This window comes from Rhinatrema bivittatum, chromosome 19 (genome assembly GCF_901001135.1).
Source record: "Rhinatrema bivittatum chromosome 19, aRhiBiv1.1, whole genome shotgun sequence".
Classification (NCBI taxonomy): Eukaryota; Metazoa; Chordata; class Amphibia; order Gymnophiona; family Rhinatrematidae; genus Rhinatrema; species Rhinatrema bivittatum.
In genome coordinates, this window is record NC_042633.1 from 31,004,331 (window position 1) to 31,015,678 (window position 11,348).

An 11,348-nucleotide genomic window follows, 5' to 3' on the forward strand; every position below is an offset into this window, starting at 1 on the left:
TGAAATTCTGCCAAGTCAGCAGGTTTTTGCCACGCATGAAAATGAGCTTCCGAATTACATTTTGCAGTGAGTCCTAGTAGCCATCTCTAACAGAAGATTTTTCCAGAGATGTTCGGAGCGGGTAGGGTTGCTCTTTCAGATGTTCATTCTGGCCTTCCGTTTTTAATCCGCTCCCACCTTATGTGGCAAATTATGCTTTCTAAAGGCAGTAAGAGACCAATATTATGTTTATCCAAACAACGATACAACCATGTTAGAAAGAAGCCTCTTGCCCGCAATGGGCTTCAAACAGGATTCAGACAAAAGCATTTTACCGTTTTCTTCACTCATTTTTTTAACCCAAAATTCCCACTGTGTCATTCACCAAACATAAGGTCATGTTGGGCCATAGGAGCAGATAGCATTGTTTTTGTTTGCTGAGAATTGAACAAATGCTTTTTAAATGAATAAGTCATTGTTCGTTATTAGTAGTATTTTTGGTGAGTGATACATTTCCAGCAGTGAGAATTTTGGTTTAAAGAAAATGAATGAATTAGCATGGAGAAAACAGTAAATGCTTTTGTCTGAATCCTGTTTGAAGCCCGTTATAGGCAGGAGGCAGGACATTAACCTGGCAGCACCACTCTCGTTTCTGATACCTTTTCTTCTTTCTAGCAAGGTTGCATCGTTGATTGGATAAACATACTATTGTCTTTGATTTTCTCTAATTATTACAATTATTACTTTTTTTGTGGCAGTTAAATTATGGTTTCCACCATGGTCATCTGAATAAGGCCTTCTGTGGTCTGAAAAGCACAGGTAAAACATCATAAAACAGACAATAAAAGTAAAAAATGTAGAAACATAGCACTGAAAGGCACATCCAGTCTGCCCCGTTATTTTGCTGTTGCAGTATCTTTGACTTCCCCGTCTCTTGGTTGGAACTAAAGGTAATCTCTGCTTATTCCATACGATCTTAAATTCTGATATTGGGTTGTTTTTTTTCCCATTACCATCTCTACTGGGTGACTTTTCCATGTCCCCTCTTCCCCCACTTCATATTACTCCTGAGTCTGCCTCCTATGATGGCCTCATGTTCTCAAACGTCTTTTCCAACGAGAAAAAATGTTTCTTGTGTATTATATATACGGTACCTATTTGAAGGTCACCATCATGACACCCCTCTTCCTTTCCTCCCTTCTAGTGTATGCAGCATTAAATGCCTTTTATGTACGTGCATTGAAAGTATTCACGGCCTGTCAACAATCCCATTTACATAATTTGAGTTTCTAAAGTGGACAAAGATGATTATGCATTGTGCTCAGCAGCCTTCTGCGTGTTGACTGCTTTGCTCCTGCTCTATCCCTGTGTCAGTTCATACAAGCGATTGCTACGAACCTGTCACATTATCCTACAGATGTCTCTGGGGAAGACACCTGCATTAGCTGCAGGTTACATTATTGCAGTGTTCTATAATAAATCGACACAGTACAATAGAGTTCTTCCCTTTGATTTAAAGAACTGTAAGAAGTTGCCAAACCAGGGCAGTCCATCAAGCCCAGCATCCTGTTTCCAGCACTGGCCAATCCAGGTTACAAGTACCTGGCAAGTACCCAATCATTAGATAGATCCCAGGCTACTGATGCCAGTAATAGCAGTGGCTATTCCCTAAGTCAACTTGATTAATAGCAGTTAATGGACTTCTCCTCCAAGAACTTATCCAAACCTTTTTTGAACCCAGCTACACTAACTGCACTAACCACATCCTCTGGCAACAAATTCCAGAGCTTAATTCCTTATCTTCTTTCAGTTCCACTTATCCTGAGCAGTCTTTTGCACTAATCTATGTGGTATGCTTTTGGATGCCTAGACAAAATGCACTTTGTCGCCTTCATTCCAGTGAGGAACTGGTGATTTTATCATTTTTTGTTAGTTATTTTAAGTAAACAAAAAAAAATAAACAGGTAACAGACTTGCATTATGCTAATTTGAGAGGGATTTTACTGGAAATAAACCCTAATCACTCTCAAGGGATGCTTTTCATATCTACTGACATCATATTCTCCATCTGCTGGAATGGTATTTACCCTTATATTTGTGTGCAAATGGTTTGATATTTGCCCTGATGATGTTTATAACGCCAATTTCACTGTTGCAGTGCTTTTATGCTTGGTCTGTGCGAATCTATATCTGTGCCCTCGTTATTTGCATGCCCGATTACTAATGATTACTGTAAACCCAGCTCCTACTGTAACGCACTTTGACCTGTTCTGCTGGAAAAGTGGTGATGATGCTGATGAAACCCAAGAGATTCATTCTGAAGTGCCTCCGGTATTTGTTTCTACTGCCGCTTGGCTTTGTCCCCTTGGTCCCAGGTTATTACCGATGAGTACACACAGAACGGCTCTGAAAGCCATTCACAGGGATAAACTGCTGCTTGCGCGTGCAAACCGGGCTTCTAAAAATCGCCTGCCTCAGTGCGGTTAAAACTAAACACGTTTCACCACGGGCGTGGCTACGTAGCCACGTTTGGAGAAGGCACTCCTGGGCGTCATCTTACGGTCTGGGGCAGAGAACAATGCACCCAGATCACATTTTCAACTCCACGTGCATTAAGATTTTCCCTGGATAAAATGCTCGCAAAAAAAAACAAAAAAGGAAAAACAGGCCTAAAAGGCTGTACTTTCTTCCTGAATCATGGTGCAAAATTCAGAGATGAAATGTAACCGCTTTTCCCCAGTGTGGATAATTTTAAAATCCCCCCCACCCATAGAAGGGACTTCTGGATAGCAACCAAACTGAGGCTTTCCTCCCATTCTGCGTCTCTGGGGGAAAGGCTGACTAAACGAGGTGCTAAGACTCTAGTTCTAGCAGTCAGAATGCCTTACTCTTCACAGCGTGCTGAGCGAGGGGTCTCTCTGAAGTCAAGGACAGGGTAGGCCACGCCAGTGTGAGCCGCCGTTACCACCCCCAGGCTCAGGTCTCCGGCCTTGGAGAAGGGCGTCAGCTCCTGCAGCTCCAGCTTGCATCCCGGCACCAGGCCTTCCCCCACGGAAACAGCAAGCAGCGGAAGAAGCACCCATGCGACAAGTCTCATCGTCCCAGCCTCTTGCGCCAAAGCTCTGCTTTTTTACCACTATCCCGCAAGAAACGCAGAAGATACAAAAAGAAAAAAAAAGAAAAAAGTAATGTGAAAGCTACCCAGAGAAAGAGCGGTCGTGCACACAGAGGGGAGAAGTAAAGGGATGAGTCTGGGAAAACAATCAGAGAGAGTGGAAATCCAGAGACAGGGGATCCAGAAATAGACAGAGAAAGTTCAAACACCCAGGAAAGATCTCAAGAGAGAAGTCCAAGGAACCAAGCAGAGAAAGATCACGCAAACAGTTTGAAAAGTCATGAAAAGTGTTGGCACGGGTGAATAACTGTGCAACAGGACTGTCTTCAGATCCAGAGGGTTTATATTTTCTCTGTCTGGAGATTGTTGTACTGGCCCCTGCAATTTCACAGCTCCAATTAATCAAGATGGTACTCAGCTGCCTTCCTACATGATAAGTAGGTGCGTGATTCATAATAAAGGGGCCCGGCGGTTAATCACAGCCTGACGGGTCCCTCTGGGATACAGGGGAGGAAGCACGCAAATTTGTTTCCATTTCAGCTTCTTTATTTTCTCTTTCCATTTCAGAAGTAGGAAGGTTAACTCTTTGGTGCTCGGCAATGAAGAAATCCACCGCTGAAATATGGAGAGAGTTTGATATCATTTTCAGACATGCGTAGGCTCCAAATATTTAGTGATAAAATGAGAAGTACGGGATGGCTTTGGGGGATGGGTGGGAGTGGAACAACAAAAGGACACTGTATACTCAATCTTAGATACCTAATTTGCCAACGCCGCAGTGACAGAGATGTAGAAAATATTATTTTTAGAAGAGAAACCGCATCAGCAAGCCTGACAACGGCAATGCATGCTGCAGAGCCGTCCGGCCTAATCCTCATATGCGGTGATGTCCCGTTCACATTGTATTTGTTGAGATCTGTCGTCCTTAAGAAAAAGCATATTGAATTTTTGATTGAGACTCCTGAAGAAGCAACTGTCTGGTTGCGAAACACCGGCTGCTGTCGGGTCTCATATAATGATATCTGAGACGGGTACAGACGTTAAATATGTCATCTCTGATTACTCTCAAAGCATTGGGTGTGCTTCGATAAAATCACCGCATATGAGGATTAGACCGGACGGCTCTGCAGTATGCATTGCCGTTGTCAGGCTTGCTGATGCAGTTTCTCTTCTAAAAATAATATTTTCTAAATCTCTGTCACTACAGCGTTGGCAAATTAGGTATCTAAGATTGATTATGCAGTGTCCTTTTGTTGTTCCAGTGATTATTCATTATAGGACTGTATTTTTCGGCTCTTTGGCGTTGTCTTTGGGGGATGGGTACAGGGATGGAGAGCTTTCCACATTTGGGACTGGATGCTTCATGGGATTGGTAAAAGGGTTCAGGGTTTCACCTCTAGAACATAAGAACATGCCATACTGGGTCAGACCAAGTGTCCATCAAGCCCAGCATCCTGTTTCCAACAGAGGCCAAACCAGGCCACAAGAACCTGGCAATTACCCAAACACTAAGAAGATCCCATGCTACTGATGCAAATAATAGCAGTGGCTATTCCCTAAGTCATGTTGACTAATAGCAGGTAATGGACTTCTCTTCCAGGAACTTATCCAACCTTTTTTAAACCCAGCTGTACTCACTGCCTTAACCACATCCTCTGGCAATGAATTCCAGAGCTTAATTCTGCATTGAGTGAAAAAGAATTTTCTCCAGTTTGTTTAAATTGTGCTACTTGCTAACTGCAAGGAGTGCCCCCCTAGTTCTTGTGTTATCTGAAAGAGAAAATAACCAATTCACATTTACCCATTCAAGTCCTTTCAAGATCTTATAAACTTCTATCATATCCTTCCTCAGCTAGGCCCAGACAGAAGCATTGGCTTTTCATAGGTCTTGGCCATGGTAGGTTGCCATGATAGCCTAGGCCCTACGCAAGGTATAGGCTTGGAGGCCTGGTCCCGATGCCTTGGCCTAGGCCTAATTCAGGGGCCTCGGACTATGCCAAGGCCTGGTCCCAGTACTGATACCCAGCCTGGAGGCTAGGTCCCGACACCTGGGCCAAGGATTTGGCCAAGGCTCAGGCTTCAGGACCCAGCTTCCAGGCCAGGCCCTGGCATCAGACCTGGGTTTGGACTGAGGCACAGGCATCAGAACCTGGCCTCCAGTCTTGTCATCTGTCCTGGGCCTCGATCTAGGATAAGGAAAGAAAGTAGTATTATCTAAAGTTATTGAAGAGTATTGAGACATGGACTGTGCTCTTTGTTCTTGTTGGCGTCCAGGTCTTTGGAACTCTGCCTCGTCCGGACCGTCCTCGGCCTTCCTACACCTTTGCTGGTTTCTGGCATACCCTTGTCTTCACCAATTGGGAGTTGTCTTACAGAGGCCCACCTAAGTCCAGCTGGCCCCGGCACATGAGGGCTCAACCTAAGGGGAACGTGGGTTGGTATTGTTGAAGCTCCAGTCGGCCACCGTCTCCTAGCCTGCTCCGCCATCTGACGGTGGGGACCCGGACCCGTAGGGATCCACCATCAGCGCAACATGTAAATGAGTATCTCAAGATAATTTTTATATTCTTTTAATAAAAGGCATCTAAATAACTTTGATTTGAATAGTGAATGCAATCATGAGTCACTAGACAGTATTTCCAGTTTTATCGCATTGAAGTCTTGACCTCAAGGTTGGAAAATATTTATTTAAGTGGCTTCCAGGCAAAATATGGGATATGGGACATGGGAAGGGCAATTTTTTAACAGTTTGCAAAGTATAAAGTCTGTGGATATGTTTTAAGCATCTAAATCTACTTTGAAAATTCATGGGTACACACAGAACCTCATGCAACATATATGCAAATTTACACCTACTTGAGACAAGGGGTAACTTTGTGCATGTGGATTTACATGCGTACTTTCAAAAATCAAAAGAATTCATTTAGATATTTATTCCTCACCAAATACATCCCCCAGAACATCTATGTAGTATGAATATAAAAGTTTGTGTGACAGGATGTTCTATTAATACTTTTATGTGCATACCCCCAGGGCTCTTTTGAAAGAACCATTTAAAACTGGGATTTATATGAATAAGTTCCTTTCATAATTACTCCTTAATAAACTTATAAAGTTAATACATAGAAGGTCAGATTGTGTCCATAGCTTGGGCTTGTAACTAGGGTTGTACCTCTCTTTCAGATACAACCGAGTGTCGGAAATGCCCAGAAGACCAATGGCCCAGTGAGAATAGAGAAAAGTGCCTTCCAAAAGTCATTGAGTTTCTCTCCTACCAGGAACCCTTAGGAGCAGCCTTGGCTGCTGTTGCTGTCATCTTGTCTTTCACCACTATCCTCATCCTCTTCATCTTCTACCTGTTCCAGGACACACCCATTGTCAGAGCCAATAATCGGGGCCTCAGTTACTTTCTCCTTTGCAGCCTCACACTCTGCTTCCACTACTCCTTGACATTTGTTGGATTTCCCATGAACCTCACATGCATGGTCCGCCAGCCTGCCTTTGGCCTCATCTTTACTGTCAGTGTGTCTTTTATATTAACAAAAACATTTACGGTGCTCATTGCCTTCAAGGCTGTCAACCCTCGCAATCAGCTCAGAAAATGGGTTGGGTCCAAGATACCCAACTTTATTGTTATTTTTTGCTCCCTCATCCAGCTAATTATCTGCACTTATTGGATTTCTAGCCACCCTTCCTTTCCTGAGTACAACACCAGATCTGAAAGTGGGAAGATAATCGTTGAGTGCAATGATGGGATGACCATACTCTTCTACTGCATGCTGGGATATATGGGCTTCCTGGCCATCATTAGCTTCATGGTGGCCTTCCTGGCTAGGACATTGCCTGACAGCTTCAATGAAGCCAAGTTTATCACCTTCAGCATGCTGGTCTTTGTGAGCATCTGGCTGTCTTTCATTCCCACATACCTCAGCACGCAAGGGAAGTACATGGTGGCAGTAGAGATCTTTGCCATCCTGTCCTCTGGTGCGGGATTACTCTTCCTAATCTTTCTCCCCAAGTGTTACATTATTCTCATAAGACCAGAAATGAACACCAAGGAGAACTTAAGAGGAAAAAGTAGAATAGGGAAATAAAATCTAAGTAAAATGTCCAGAAACTGAATGGCCTATTGGACTGACACTAGGGGTTCAGAATCTTTCGTTTCTCAGACTGGATAGTTCAGTAGCTTATGCACAGGAACACAGAGCCCATTGCCTCTCGTACTATAAGGTGTATCATCGATGGAGCTCTGAGCCAAACAGCAATGGCAAAATTGCATTTTGCTTCCAAGAATGATTTGGGGTAATCTGCACAGAAAAATATTTATGACCCTAACAGCAGTTGTTTAGCTCCAATTGGCCCTCAAAGGAACTGGGGTGACCTGCATGGACTTGGGTTGAAACTAACTCTTAAATTAAGCTTTCCCAGACGCTTAATCTTACTATGACTGACAGACTTCCATCCCTTAACTATGGACACTGTATAAAGTACTACTTTTAAGAATCTGCAACTGGACAATTATATTGGAGCTCAAAAATTCACTTTATTTCATATATATATTAGGCATTGCTTATATTTATATTTATTGCTACGTTAAATAGTTATACTTCTTATATAAAATACTATATTTCTTTATTTATTACCAGTTAAAATATTATCACTTTATTTAGCACTATGTTAAATTGTCAACCAGTTATACTGTTCCATATGTTATACGGTTCCATGTAAAGCTCCGCTATCTGTAGAGCAGTTCCTCGTTTTATGTAAACCGGAGTGATTTGTAGTCCCTACTAGAACTTCGGTATATAAAAATTAAAAATAAATAAATAAATAAATAAATAAATAAAAGCTTTGACTTTTAGTTCAGTTGATATAAGACAGTTTTATTTGTTTAATGTAATTGTTTTTATAATCTATTTACATCAGTTTGTCACGTTTTTACAGATTTAATAATTATGTATTTTTATTGAATTATGTGTTATTTTTTTCGTAATTAGAATTATGCATGTTTTATTTTGTACCCATCCGGATAACATGTTTTTACAGGCGGTTTATAAAATTTAATAAATGAAATGAAAATCTGAACTGTGCTGACAGTACCTGTTTTACCTTTTGCTTTGGCATCAAATGATTTGTTTTTGTAAGAATTTGTTTGGTTGTTCAATTCTTTTTCAAGCTTTTCTTATATTCGTAGGAATTCTTTTTATGTGCCTGTCTTATACTTCTGACTCTGAACTCCTAGCTACTTCATTCTGTGCATTTTGTGTCTGTTTCTGGTCAAAAATATCTTTTACATGGGCACTCTTCACTCTTCAGGTACTTCCTTGGTTTGTTCAACCTGTGTTAGATAAACCTCATGTGGTTTGTTGGTTAACCTTTTCTTCTGTTCTTTAAAACCTTTTCAGGGGCTTTGTACATATCACTTTATACTTTCTTTGGTAACAATAATTAGCCTAAAAGCTTTTCAAATATAAATTACAATTCTAATCATGTTTGTCATCTTCATCTACAGAGTGATGTCCACTTATCTCTGTTGATGAGGCGTCCATCTCTCACTGTCTTGTTGGCTTGTTGTGTGACTTTCCATGCAACATTGAGTCAGGGGCAATCAGCAGCACCTTTTCCTTTCTACTATTAAAGGTGAATTTTAAAAGCCCGGCGAGCGCATTAATTAGGACCGTATGTAAAATGTACCCAGATACGCACGTAAATGTCACGATACGCACATCTCAAAACGTTTCAAAAAGGTTAAAGGCTTGGGCCTGGCCAAGAGATGTGCACGTAAATACTTGCACACACCGAGTCCCCTGCTGCGTAACTTTATTTCTGCTATGGATGACTTGTAAGTCATAAAATAAAAGGATCGAGCCATTTCTGAAGGGTCTAAAAGGTCTTGGGTAACTGGGGTTGGGGTGTATTTATGGTGATTTATGAGGTTCAAGAACAATTTTTCCCAAGAACAGTTTTGCCCAAAGAGAAGTATTATTACAGAATAAGGTGGCTAAAAGACGTAGTGCATAATATGGGTAAAAGATTACAGATTGCACTCTTATTTATGATCACTCCCGGGGGCCCATTTGTGAAACTTCAAATATACTTTATAGAAATGCCACAAATCATGCAAAATAAATATGTATTGATAATCCTGTGTATGTTTAATGAATGGATAGAAGCATCCCTTGGCTAAGTCCGATGCTGAGGCTACTGCAAAGAAATCAGTAATGGAATTGATTCTCAGATTCGGTATTCCCAAGTGCATTGAAATAATAGAAGTACACATTTTTATTGGAGACATGGTGAAGAGAGTAGGTCACACACTAAGAGTGAAACTTCATTATCATTGGTATCCAAGAAGAAAAATTAAGTTGGCCAAGATTACTGCTGAGACTTCTCACACTTGCATTGATGAATGTCAGAAATATGGCAAGCCATAAACATAAACTTGTTCCTCCTGAACTGTTGCACTGTGCCCACTGCCATATTGCCCAAATTACCAATAGGCATGAACATTGACCATGACAAACTGATAACATATTTTGTCTTCCAGTTGCAGTATCAGCTGAAGACTCAACACTCCAAAACTGCAGTAGCTCTGATGGCACCGACCAACTACGAAGGTCCAGCATGGTGACTTCATCCTGTTCAAGTTATTCCAAAGAAAGAACTATTTACTACCCAGGAAGAAAGGCCCTTGTCAAGTCTTCCTGGCAAACCATTCAGCCTTGATCATTGGATGTACACCAGTGACTGTAATCAGCAGCCAGAGCTGGTGCTTAATTCTAGAGTCTCAGCCAATGCTACTGCCAAATGAGCCTGAGCTTGAATCTGAACAAGAGCCAGGGCTTGCGTCAAGTGTAGAAGACACTCCAGAATTCTGCTGGAATGAGCCCATACTGAGCCTCACTGGGACTAGTGGTGAACAAGCTACTAATGTCCTTCATCCTAATGACTAGAGGTGTTAGCTCTCTGGGGTTTCCTTCTCCTAATAAGCATGGAGAACCTTCTTCATGCCCATGAGTAATGGCCTACTAGAAGTATGGCTGAAGCCTTGTTTCCTTCCACTGAGGTTTAGCCTGCAACCCTGTTCCTCTTGAATGAGAATGAGTGCATTTGTCTTACTAATGTGGTGCAGAAACATCCAACTGTTCAATTTGATCACATCTCCCAGTCTCTTCTGCTGCTTCCAGAATCTCTGCTGCTTATCAGTTCCTGTGAATCTCTTCTCTCCAAGTGCTTTTACCCACCAGTGACCTCCGACCACTAACAGCCAGCCACATGGTGCTTCCAGTGTATCTCCAAGCTGGTGCATTACTCCTCGCATACTCGCAGACTTCTCTGCGAGCACTGCATACGTGTTTTAAAGTTACTGTATGAGCACACCCTAGTGAAACTGAAATTAAGCAAATGATAGCACATCTCTACAAGGCCTATATCACTGAGCTTGGTTCTTAGATTCTCTATACAAAGAAGTTCATTTTCAATTCTCTGTAGTAAGAGTTATTTTATACTAGCCCACATAGTGGTAAAATCTATATGCATACTCTACACAAAGGCTTTGCCGAATATTTTCAATCTCAACTTAACGTGCATACATTTTTGAAAATCCTCAGTTAATTGGCCAAGTACATGCACAAATTATCCTATCAAAGCAGAGCACAACTTGCACATGGTAAATAATGTCCATACAGTTTAAAATAAAAACGAACATACATGTAAGACACAACTCTGCCTCAATTCCACCACCCAGAATGCCCCTCTTGAGTGTACACAAAAGCACTTAAGGAACCGGGATATGCACATTCTATTATGTGCCCCTGATTGCTTTTCAAAATGCCACTATCATGCCAAAAACTGATTTTAATCTGTGCAAGCTGCTTCGAAAATCAAGGCTAAATTTTTGGGATCCTTGTAATCTCCAAATATCTCATTGAAATCTTTCCATATATCAATGTTGGAATTTGTCCTTATTGAACACATAGAGTTAATCATCCTATATCTAAAATGACAAGAAAAAAAATAAAGAACCTGAAATTAGGACAAATTTGTGTGCTTCCTCCCAAACATCTCAGAGGACACGTCAGGCTGTGATTATCAGCAGGACCCGTTATTATAACTCACGCACCTACTCATCACGTAATGAGCGTAGGAAGGCATCTGGGTACCACGTTGCTTAATTGTAGTTGCACCACTGCAGGGTCAGTGAAACAACCCCCAGGCAAAGAAGATATAAACTCATTGCCTCCAAACAAAGATC